The sequence below is a fragment of the Canis lupus genome, chromosome 29 (genome assembly GCF_011100685.1).
Source record: "Canis lupus familiaris isolate Mischka breed German Shepherd chromosome 29, alternate assembly UU_Cfam_GSD_1.0, whole genome shotgun sequence".
Classification (NCBI taxonomy): domain Eukaryota; kingdom Metazoa; phylum Chordata; class Mammalia; order Carnivora; family Canidae; genus Canis; species Canis lupus.
In genome coordinates this window covers 25,602,689-25,614,100 of record NC_049250.1, presented here as the reverse complement: position 1 = coordinate 25,614,100, position 11,412 = coordinate 25,602,689, and the positions used below count along the sequence as shown (strand labels likewise).

Below are 11,412 nucleotides of genomic sequence, written 5' to 3'. Positions count from 1 at the left end.
TAAACATCAGATTGGGACAACTTGGGAATGCAAGTGTGGCCTTACAAATCTAAAAGAAATAAAGTTAGAATGAAGATAGATCTTACCAGTTTTTAAATGTAGATTTCTAAAGCCACATTTTCCAATTCTTTGTCTTCTCTGAGTTTCCATAAAAAGATTTCAAAAGGCATTGTGGGCTAACATGAAAAATGTACTACTGTGCTTGAGATTTCCTAAGAATATTATCTGCTTAGAAGATAGAATCAGATACTAAGTTCAGTGAATCTGTACATAGTCACTTTTCTAAAACAGCAGACTTTTGGCTCTGTACCACCTGACAATTTCTTTGTCCAAGCCACACTAAAAATAGGTCTTTATAAAATGGAAATGTTGAGACATTAACTATAGCAATGTGAATGAGCACCACGATAATAAGGATTTCTCATCAACTTTTGGTTTATGTTGTATTAACATATGAAAAAGCTATTTAAACATTAAAATTAATACATCATAAAACAATGGTAATGCTTCATACAAAATATAGTTTTATTTGAATCACAACTACTCACAATAGCTATGAATATCCCCATTCAAATTGCTATCATGAATATTGTATAAAATGAGAAGAATAAACTAAAAGTAAAATTAGAATACTGCTTTATAAATTATAATATGTCAAGCTAACAAATGGTAGACTTGTCATATTGAGCAACTAAATGTCTAAATGATCATTCAGCACTCATAGTGTAGGAAGAAAAAAAACATTGGCTTTGTTGCCTCTAAAGCAGTTGCTCGATTTTTCATACTGTCATTCTGCTCTATTAGCAAAGCCTAACACAATTAGGTATGAATATGCAGTAATAACATGCAAATTGTTCCCTCACAATTGCCCTAAGGCAGCAGTCTCAGCCTTTCTAAGCTTGATTCCTTCTCCATCATTACAGGCTTGGCATAATTCATCAGAATAAAAAATACCTCAACCTTATTGCATGTGGCCAGCTAGTAAAATCATAGGTAGTTGTTAACCGCTCTCCCTCGATGGGTTTGTTAGCGATGCTGTCCCCAGCTCCCTGCCACTCCTGCACTTGTACATGTTTCCCTGGGGTAATGTTAGACACTACATTTGAGCCTGCCAGAACAATTAACCCTACTGTTAATTAGAATGAAATGTCAGGCGCACAGATGGTACAAGCTGGCACCCTGCCATCCCGCCAACTGCTGCTGAAAGCAGCTACCCCACTGCTGACAGCTGCTCAGCCATGTCCCAAACCAGCAGATGTCAAAACTTTCCAGCTGAGGAAGGTTAAAAAAAGCAAAGAGGAGGGGTTTCTCATCCCAGCAGTGATGATGACTGTTTTACTGCTATTGTGTCTATTACCTGTTGTCACACTGTACCAATCAAGAGGAAGTCTGCAAGCAGTGAGACACAAATTTAAAATAATGATACTAATAATCATAACATAAATAAACACAATATGGCTATAATTCAATATAAGTATGAAAATGGCACAGGCAACAAACAAAGTCACTGAACTTTTCACTAAGTTCTCCTTAAGTTGAGCAGCATATTTTAACACGTTTTCAAAGAGAAAAGAAAATCTTTTAACATTCCCAAGTCAGGTAATTTGAAAGGCCACCAAATATGGCCTAATTTTTCAGGCAAAATTTCACATTGTTTTTGGAATTCATACATAGAAATGAAATCTCTGTTTTTCCTGGTATCTTTTCTGTTCATAATTTATTAACATAATTTATGAGGTGATAATTTATGTTTACTTTTATCCTCATATACACATAGGTAATAGCCAAAAAAAAAAAAAAAAAAAAGATAATAGAACACTCTCCGTGAAAATATCAAAAACTAAAATACAATCTAACTAGACAATGAAATCACACCTGGATACCATTTTGATCAGAAGATAGCTTCAGAAATCAGACCTAAATATTGTGTTGATTTTGTGACCCCCAAAAAAGAAATAGTGATGTTATTAGTTGGAAATTTAAGTCATTTCTAAACTCAAGAGAACTGGATCATAAACCTCTAATAGTTATTTTGACTTTAGGAAACAACAATTCTATGTCTGATTGTTATTAAACATGGAAAGTGTGGAAGTGTGAAAGTAATTTCCTCTCAATTATGCTACTTTGAGTCATTCTCTTTAACAGTGTGAATGCAGGTGGATATTATAATTTAAATGCCACAGGAAATATGCCATAAAATGTAAAGTTCATGTTCCTGCTATTTCTACTTGAATCAGTCATCATTTATTGATAAATTATTCACTCAGCATTACATAAGTACACATACATACAAAAGAGAACACAATGGGAAAGCCTGTTGAGTATTCAAAAGGAGTTAAAAATTACATTCCCTTTAATTAGGTAAAAATAATCATAATACTAACAGATACAGTTAAGGTTTTCTATCATCCTATAACCAAATTAACTTATACCAAGAGATTTATCAGAAAAGGTTCCCGGTACATCAAAAAGATTTTTAAAAAGCTAAAGAACTAAATTAGAAAGCACACAATGTAGAGAACTAGGGGGCCAGTCTAAGACACTAAGATGAATCAGCTCAAATCTGGGAAACAAACAAAGGGTTGCAGAAGGGGAGGTCGGTGGAGGGATGGGGTAGCTGGGTGATGAGCACTGAGGAGGGCACTTGGTGGGATGAACACTGGATGTTATACTATATGTTGGCAAATTGAATTTAAATAATAAATAAATAATTAAAAAAGAAGAAGAAATGGCCTACTTTGGTTCACACGCCCAAGGTAGGTACATGCAGTGCAACTTTATAATTCCAATAACACTGAAACAAGGTTTTAGGTTGTTACTATCAGAAAAAGGACAAACATGGGTTCTATGTGTCAAACACAATAGTGACAAATATGACCAATACCCTGCGAAGTCAGTGCTAACAAATTCCACAAAAGGATTTTATGCAAACTTCATTATAAGCAAGAGAATGAGTAGGTATTCCAGATATGAAACTAATAATAAATATGATATTGTGAATGGTGATAAGCCTGGCTGATATGAGCGAGTGTTGTACATCTCAGTAGAATAACCTAAAATAATAACAGTGATAACTCACTGCTATTACTTCTACTAATTTCTTCTATTAAGTACTACATTTCTATAGCATTTGGCAGTTTATAAAATACTTTCTTAGCTGAATTCTTCTTCAATGCTTCAACTCTTTAGGATTTTCTTCAAACAATCCTGGGAAATATATGTTACACATATGCAGTAACTTTTATATATAAAAATATCAGGTGGCATGTTGTATTTAGATACATGAGAGTCAATACATGAAAAGACTTTGTTGCTAACACACATGAAGAATTTGGTATTTGTCAGGCATGTGTTTTTGGAAAGCTGGAATTCTTTCTTCAGCTAGTAATGTTTTTCTAACAGCAATACATGAAATCTTTTAAAGATTATTCCCTATTTCATTATTTTATTCCAAAACCGTTGTTGGACCAACTACCAAATATCAGGCCCAAATCGAGATACCATGAATAGTGAGGAAAATAAGATACAGCTCTGCCCTCAAGAAATTTGGAATATACTATGAAGATACAGTCATGTATACAAGTATAGAAATTTTTCATAACTGTTAGAATAGAGATAGGATGAAGTACCATTGGACACAAAAAGTAATGATCAAGTCCTGCATAGGGTCATCAAGAAAAGCTCTTGAAAGTTGCATGACTATTGATATAAATGAAAATCAGTATGTCTCAAAAATTCACAACATATTACTTATCATACAAAAGAAAACAAGAAAGATGTCTATGAACTAAAATAAATATAAAAACCGATCAAAAATAAATCTACTCCCAGGGTGCCTGGGTGTTTCATGGTTTGACTCTTGTGTCTGACTCCTGGTTTTGGCTCAGATCATGATCACAGGGTCCTGAGATGGAGCCCTGTATCCTTCTCCCTTTCTCGTGTGCTCTCTCTCTGGAATAAATAAATAAAATAATAAATACATAAATACATAAATAAATCTGATTCTAAAATATGCAAACTGTACATTTACCAAAACAATAAAATGTTCATGGTTTGAATTCTTTTTGTAAAATGTCTCTTGGAAAGTAATATATTAAAACTAAGATGCAACTAAATTCAGTAGCATCTGAATTGAGTGTATGTGTTCAACTGGAAAATATATCAATTCCAGCTACATTTTGAGTTTAGAATGACCTGTTAAAGATCCACAATATATACTATTAAAGTTTTCCTTGACTTCCATAGAAATTCCAATACTAAAAAGTAAGATATATTGTATTGAAATTATTGGTATCGCTAAACTCCTTTTGAATATTTTTATTGGACAAAAAGTAAAAACAACACTTGCCCATTCAAAATTAATGTAGGTATAAATGAAATTGTATAATTTTATCATCTCTATTAGAATGTTGAATACATTTAATCACACTCTCTCCCTCTCTGTTTTTCTCTCTGCATATATATTTGATTTTCTAGAAAAATATATAATTGTCTGTTTCATGCCATTAATTTAAAATAGCTAATAAAATGTTACTTTGAACATAGAAGTCATTAGATATCAGAGGGTTGAATATTTTTAAACTCATAAACATATAGCAAAATAAAGTCATATTTTTCAACCTCAGTCCAAACTAAGATAAAATATATTATTTCTGGAACCTCTATTTTGGCTTTTTCCATTATTCGATGCTCTTTTACAGAAAAGACTTTTTTTTTAAGATTTATTTATTTATTTATTATTTATTTATTTATTTATTTATTTATTTATTTATATATATGAGAGATACAGAGAGAGAAAGAGGCAGAGACACAAGCAGAGAGAGAAGCAGCCTCCATGCAGGGAGCCTGATGTGGGCCTCAACCCCAGGACTCCAGGATCACGCCCTGGGCCGAAGGCAAGCACTAAACTGCTGAGCCACCCAGCGATCCCCCAGAAAAGAGTTTATTTTTATTATTTATACTCATTGGTACACAGATTATAATTTTCAACTTTCATCCTCTATATTCTATCAATATAAAACATGTATTTTGTTCAAGGCTTAAATATGCAAATGAAATTTATTAGTCACAAGAATTAATAATAAAATATTAAGTTTCTACAGTGTTTTGGAGTTTATACATTGCTTTTACATATAGTATTTTACATCATCCCTAAAATGCTATAGCATGCTATCATCTTCACTTTTCAATGAGCTGCTCTGGATCACACAACTAATAATTAGCAGGGCTAAGACCAACAACCCAAGGTCATGACCTAAGTGCAATGGTTTTTCCAGTTTAACATCTACACACAGCCTACCTCTGACCCACCACATGGCGAGGAATAAACACAAAAGTCCATAATCATACAGTGACAGTATTTACTGCTGTTTTGTTAATTAAGCCTATTTTCATTTATTGGAATCGAATGACAGAGACTGGCCCCGAAGCAAAATACCCAGCCATTCTATTTTTTTTTCTCAGCAACCACAATTAAAGTCAAAGACTTCTGGACAGCCTGGAAAAACAAACCAGGGACATTTAGTAAACAATTGTGAAAAAAAAAAATCATAGCAGAGACATTAAGTAGTTAAACACAAATAATGTAGCTTCTTTTCCTTGAAGACTTACTAATGCAAATAAGTGATAAATTCTCTATCAGAATAAACACATTTGGATTGAAAGGTATGCCTAATTAGAAAAACGTTTTAAAGTATTGTCAGATAAAGTAAAGCATCTTGCTTACCCAACCTCTGCCCTCCAGCCTAGTTATCTGTTGAGAGACAGAAGGGCAAGAGACAAACAGATACAAAGATAGATACAGACACACAAGGACAGGAGAAGAAGAAATTTAGGAAACTGGTGTGGGTTATTTATTAACATTAAATAGCGAAGAATGCAGTTAAGAACATTAGCTCTGACTATAAGAAGATTCTAGGCAGACCTTATCTACATAGCAGTCTCCCTATACAAAACATTATTGCACAATGTATTACACAAATCCCCAAATTTCATTTATATTTTATTTCATGAATACATTGTTTCAATATATCATATTGTTTTAATTCCACTAGAGGATTATTCTCTTAAAAATGCTGTTTTTTTTTAAAAAAAAGAATATTTCCTAAGGGTTAAAATATTACTATCGCTAGTGGATTCATAGAACAATATAACTGGGGTGACAGGAAAGCTCTCAGCTTAGCTCAGAACCTCCATTTTAAATATGTTACTGAGACTTTGAAAGTCAAAGCTATTTGCTGAAAATCAAGAGACCCAACACTGTCACAACTGAGTCATCAGTCTTCTCCTGGACCTCCATGTAAACATAACAGCAACAACAATAATAATAAGCATGTTTGAGTAGTTACCTGGAGCTACCAGTGCTCTGAGCTAATTCCACATATCAGCATAGTCCAACCTGTACAAGTTTTTTCCTCCTGAGTTGAGCAGAAAAGTAAGTAGCCTTTAAACTCTGGAAATAAGAAGCAAGACAAGAGAATGGATTGGTCTTAGTTTCAATGAGAGGAGATCCATGCTTGCCTATGTTAGATATTGAGGTTTTGCCTAAGATTTAAGAGCACTCCTTACAAGTCTCCTTTTAATGTATCTGTCAATACCATTTTCCCTACCTTCCACCTCCAAGGAAATCTAGTGAACTGCATTTTTCTTATGTGATAAAATATTAGAATCCATGGCTTGAAATCAGTGTTCCTTAAGATTCTCGTTATAAGTTAGAAATTCTCAACCACCTATAATATTACTTACACTTATATTTCATTTACAAAAAATTACTTAGAATCTCTATTGGTTACCAATTCATGAAATTCCCAATTATTTCAGGTATTTGAAAGCAATAGAAAGGAATAATCTATAGTTCATATTTGTGCTAATTTAAACTATTGCCTCCATCCATCTAGTCTGGATTATAACAGCTCACCTCATTTTAGAATAGGCAGATTGTTACGCTTTTCATTCTCTCTAGCTCAGTCACTTCTTATCCCAGCCTGGCAAAATTATTCCCAGTCATCAAAGTTCAGTTTGAATGCTACCTCCATTACAAAGCCTTCCCAAATTACCCTGCTAGAAGTCATTGACCCCTTTTTGAGTTTTACTTGCAATTTATTTGAGACTCTCAAAGATTTATTACATATACATTTTTTACATACACATTTTAGATTGGAACTACTTATGTACATATCTTTCTTCCTAGATGAGAAAGAGCTTTGAACTGGGAGCCCTATATTCTTTATCAGAGAACCAAAATAGTACCTTGTATGAAATTTCAATAAATACATTTGTTTTAGATGAATGAATGAATGAATGAATGAATGAATGAATAAACAAATGATGAGTGGAAGCCATGGGAAATGTGAAGGAGAAAGAAATAGGAGAAACAGGCTCTGAATGGGTTGGAGAAAATGCCTTGAGAGTCTCTTTTATGTTGCTTCACAGTCAAATCACTAAACATTATTCCCAACGTGCAACTTTTACATTAAATGCCTACCTATATTAAGATCATCAGAGACACAGGTAAAACAAAGCTAGTAGGAAAGTCTTTAAGGAAAATATCCAAAGGTATTACATACTGGTTCCATTTACTGGTGAGAGCTATAAACCCTTATATCAAGTAAATCAAGTAAATGGGAAAAAGTGAGTAACTGTTGATCTGACATAAAATGAATAAGTCCAAAATTTCGCATTCCAATTCAGCATCCTTGTGTATTTTCAACTTCTACCGGTTCTCAAAGGAAACAAACATGCCAGGCGTGTGATAGATTCTGAGGAGAAAATGTGCTATGTGATCTAAAAAAAATAAAATAAAATAATAAAAAATAATTGCAGGTATCTATTGAATAATGGGGTATGATATTTAGCTTCCATTAAAATAATCTAAAATTTACTCAAATTTAGAAATACCAAATAAACTTACAGATTTTTAAAAGAAAATTAAAGAAACATATTTGCTTTTCATGAGTAAGCTCTGTGTTAGACCTACTTAGGGAAGATTCAGAGATATAGTCCCATTCTTATGGAGTTTACAGTCCAGAAATTTATTCATCATTAATCAATCAATCATAAAATTAAAAATTTAGTAAATAAAGAAAAAAGAAGAAAGAAAAGATATTTGGGTTAGCATTTAAGTGAGGGACATATTATAGTGTTGAGAACAGGAAATAATTCCTCAAAGAAGTGACATAGAGCCAAATTTTGAAGAATTTACCTATAGATTCTCTAAAGTTATCATTTATAATTTCTATAGATTTCTGAATGAATAATAGATGATTTAAGATTGTAGAGTTACACATTGATTTTTACTTAACCTCTGCTTTAGAATGCATTTCCTTCACTCTAAATGAAAATAAATCAATTGTTGAAAAACATATTTCAAACTAAATATGTATATCTTCATTAGATATTTGACTAATTACCTAATCGGGATGCTTGTATTTTTTGCAATGTTATTTATGAACAAGTGCAGAGTAATCGTACTGGCATTTAAACTAAATAATTTTGCTGAAATGCTCTGATATATTAAGAGGAGGTTTAAGGTGCCATATAACTACATGTGTAAGTACACTCTTATTGCTGACCTTACAATGCACTTAGTATCTTATACTTCACTAATGCTGTCTCTACCACCACAAGCAATTTATTCTGCCTCATGTTCCTCAAGTGCTCATAAATCAGCATTAGATCCTTTTTACTGAGTTGCTGATTTTAAGCCAGCACAGTAAGAAAGAGCATTTGGATTCAAAGTATAATATTGGCACACATATTGATTTTAATTAGTCTAATTAGTTCATTACACTAAAAATCACACAGATCATTTATTACATCAAACCTAATGGCATATGATCAAGGATTTAATATGATAATGAAGTAGATCAATTATCACTCATAAAGGAAGTCATTAACAAGTGTAAACATTGTCAAGCTGAATACCATTACAAATTATGAAGTCATAGCTAGGACAATTTGCATATACACATTGGTATTATTTTATAGTCAATCTTCTTTTCTAAAAATGAATACATCTTTGCTTTTAAATTCACTTTCATCTATCTGTTATTACTATTTTAAATTATATACAAGCCAGTTAACATAGGTTGGGGGTTTAAGTACTTGTGACTCTGGAAAGTTCCAATGACAAAAATGTTGCAAAGAAATTACTATCATTGGCTGAAAGTCCAGTTAATTTGCATTTTTCTTTTTTCTTCACATGAAAACTAAGAATTTGTTCACTTTGGCCATTAAATGGTCCTGGCTTGTATAACAATAAACAACCAATGATATTTCTTAAAATATGTGTGATACTTGAGATACCATGTAGCTTAATTGATGTGGTTTTTTATCTTTAATTAAATAATAATAGCAATATATAATTACATTGAGGAAGAACTAAGATATCTGCAAAACAATTTCAGATTACGGCACTACATACTCATTTATTAATGCTTTTTGCAGCTTTAACATTACCAAGACATCTTAAATAAAAGCAGCCAACTGTGCACCCTGATCCTAACCCAATGCATTGCCATTTATCATTATTATTGCTATCATTACCCTTTGCTTAGGGTCTCTTCACTCTGTTTTAAATCCACTTGACAGTAGTGCACGTTCAAGCCATTCAGAATTTATTTTTCTGGTGAGAACTTGTAAGGTAGTGTATAAAATATCTCTTTTATATCCAGATATAATATGATCTACTTATCATTCCTTGAATGTTAAGCCTCTCCCTAAAAATGCAGTTTACAGAATTCTATACCTTTTCAGAGAGTTCCCAGACAAAATATGATACCTTGTCGACAATGATAGATATAAGATCTAAATTTGCATTGTAAGTGTTACTGGATGGTAAACTAAAGTAACTAATAAATAAAATGAAATAAAATAAAATATCTACCTTATTCTGTTGTCAAAATAGCAAATTTGGAGGCCACTCTCTCTGAAGTCATCACCTGTTCCACCACTTCATTGTGTGTACTTCACGGGGCTTCCTGTGAAGACTAAATGAATGAACACTTATAAAAAACTCAAAGTAGTATCTGGCATACACTAGTTGCTCAGATGCTAGCTATTATTATTATTATTATTATTATTATTATTATTATTATATGGTAATACTGTATGTCCAGATGTCTGACATGAGTAGCAGCTTCCTAGAGCAAATCCTAGTGCAATGAGTATACATTGCTCACTTTGTGCTTTGCTTTCAGCACCCAGTACGGAGTATACCTCAATGGTACGACTTCTTAATGGTATTCTCTTGCCAGACACTGACTTTAATGCATCCTCCATATTGCCATTATCTTCTAAAAACTAAACTGATTGTGCCCTTTCACCAATTCCTCTTTGTAAGGAGAATAAAGTCAACTTCACACTCCTTACAATGCCATGTCTCAATACTCCCACATCCCACCTCCCGACTCAAAATATGTGTGCTGCGACTACAAGGTTTTTTTTTTTGTTGTTTCGTAAAAGTCCTTGTTCCTGTAAGGATGTGGGTTGTCCACATCCTTGTTTTGTTTCCTCATGGCTTCTCCTTTTTGTCCCTAAAAAATTCCTAATGTTTCTTCAATATTTATCTTCTCCAAATGCATTACATTCCTTATTATGAGCTATAGAACTCTGGGCAAATTATTTACTCTCTCTAAACTTCAACTTCTTCTATGAATTGGATTAATAAGGAGAATAGGAGATTATGTACATATTTAAAATCCTGCACATAATAGGTGTTCAATGAATTGTAATGGTTATTGTAGTTGTTGTTAACATTGCTATTATTCCATCAAAAAAAGGAAAAGCCTGAAATTTTCATCCAAGATACAATGGAGTATACTCTGGGATCAAGGCATTTGAGTCCCTGGGTAAGCATTTGAGTCCCTGGGTAATAGGTCCCCAAGTCCTAAACAATGTGTTAACAGATAATACACTACTAGTGAGCAACATGAGCAATGGTAGTTTAAAACTCTGTAGCTGAAAGGTATACATATAATCTTGAGAGGAGTTTAACCAATAATAAAGAGGCAACTCATATGGGGGTGGGGTGCTGGGAACAAGTCTAAAAGCCAATAGTTATCAGCAAAAACACACACCCCAAAAAATGTTTATAGAAAATATTTAAATAATGCAAAATCCCATTATCTTATGAGCTAAGAATATCAAAACATGTCATTGGTTTATGGAGCATAAGCAACGTACCTTTCTATAGCTTAGTCTATTCTGCAAAAGTAAGGAGGAAAAGAACACCGCCACCTCCCTTTCTGATCTGTCAAATAAATGCTGTTCTTTCTCTGTCAAGATCACGAGCTTTGGTGAATTAGTCATGGAGTTCTTTGTTTTTAATTCAAATAAGCTGATTGTTTGCTTTTGAAGCGGAGTGTACAGACCTGTTGGCAAGTAGAGAGGAAGCCCCCAAGGAATACACTGAAG

The 11,412-nt window shown here is 33.0% G+C and overlaps 1 long non-coding RNA gene across 1 annotated transcript in view; it reads right to left on the bottom strand.

The window, feature by feature from the left end:
• Positions 1–5,067: 5,067 nt before the first annotated feature.
• LOC111093254 overlaps positions 5,068–11,412 on the bottom strand; it is a 90,911-nt gene continuing 84,566 nt past the window's right edge. The window contains exons 6-10 of the long non-coding RNA XR_005381102.1: positions 9,884–9,986; positions 7,484–7,782; positions 6,348–6,451; positions 5,726–5,752; positions 5,068–5,497 (exon numbers count right to left, since the gene is read on the bottom strand). This is a non-coding gene — a long non-coding RNA (uncharacterized LOC111093254). The remainder of the gene's footprint in view (positions 5,498–5,725; positions 5,753–6,347; positions 6,452–7,483; positions 7,783–9,883; positions 9,987–11,412) is intronic.